We start from the raw sequence: 1,320 nt of genomic DNA, 5'->3' as shown, positions 1-1,320 counted from the left end.
CACACACACACACACACACACACACACACATACACACACATACATACACACACATGTATACACACGCATACACACATACACGCACACACACAACACCTTTTTTTTCTCTCCATCGACCAATGAAAGAACATTAGACATCAACAGACAACGTTGTAATAGTAACTTATGACTAAAATAAATCTTCTCTTTATGTAAAAGAATAAAGGTGTATGCTACATTTTAAACATGTTTTAAAGATTATACTTCTCAAAACTAGATCTAAGAGATGAATAGCAATATGCATTTTACGCTTTAATCCTTCGCAGATTTCCACTTTCATAGTGTCTGGATGATCAAATGTGAGACGGCATGGTGAAACCAGGCGCTTGTCAAAATAATGAAATTGAAACAAAAAAAACAATAAGCGACCTTTCATTGGTTGGGACATTTTTATCATTTTTTTTTTTTTGGCTGAACGTCTTTTATTTCCATTCAAGAACTCATTTCTGTGTATGTTTTTACTGAAAAACGTTGATTAAAGGTGCAAAAATGTAAATTTTCAGTTTCCCAGGGCTCTCCTGGTATTGAATTCATCAAACTTTGGGGATCATTTTCTCTCTATTTTTACCTCTGAAACCAGGTGACCCCCACTTCCTTCAATCGCAAATATCTTGACTTTTGTTAAGATAGTCGTGTATTTTTTTTTGCATCAAAAGATGGTCAAATGAACACGCTTTAAAATGATACCAATAACTCCAGATTCCCAAACATTGACAAGCACCTGACACAAATGCAGAAGAAGGTATATCAAGCTCACAGATTTATGATTACTTACTTCCAGATGTATTGCATAATATGTTTGTTTGTTTGTTTGTTTGTTTGCTTTTTAAAATAAAGGCATGTAGAAGACTAATTAGAGAGAAAAATATTCAAGGAAGAGCGAGAAATAACAACGCCTTGCTGACATACTATATTATAGGTCAAGTTTGTAAACAAATGAGCCACATTTACCGGCAACCCAGAGTTGTACTCCATAATATCTACTTTTTTAATGCTTGAAGGGAGCACCTTAACAAGGCGAGCACACTGGGAGGTAATCTGTGAGTACGTAGAGGTACGTGTACTCAATAGTCCCCCCTCCTCGCTCTTTTCCCCCTTCTAATACTTCTATCTATTTACTAGAATGTGGCTGTCTCTGTATCCGTCTCTATTTCCGTGTCTGTCTGTCTGTCTGTCTGTCTGTCTGTCTGTCTGTCTGTCTGTCTGTCTGTCTGTCTGTCTGTCTGTCTGTCTGTCTGTCTGTCTCTCCCTCTCCCAATCTCTCCCTCCCTTTCTCTTTCT

Source organism: Aplysia californica, unplaced genomic scaffold, assembly GCF_000002075.1.
Source record: "Aplysia californica isolate F4 #8 unplaced genomic scaffold, AplCal3.0 scaffold00485, whole genome shotgun sequence".
Taxonomy (NCBI): Eukaryota; Metazoa; Mollusca; class Gastropoda; order Aplysiida; family Aplysiidae; genus Aplysia; species Aplysia californica.
This window is presented reverse-complemented; position numbering follows the sequence as displayed.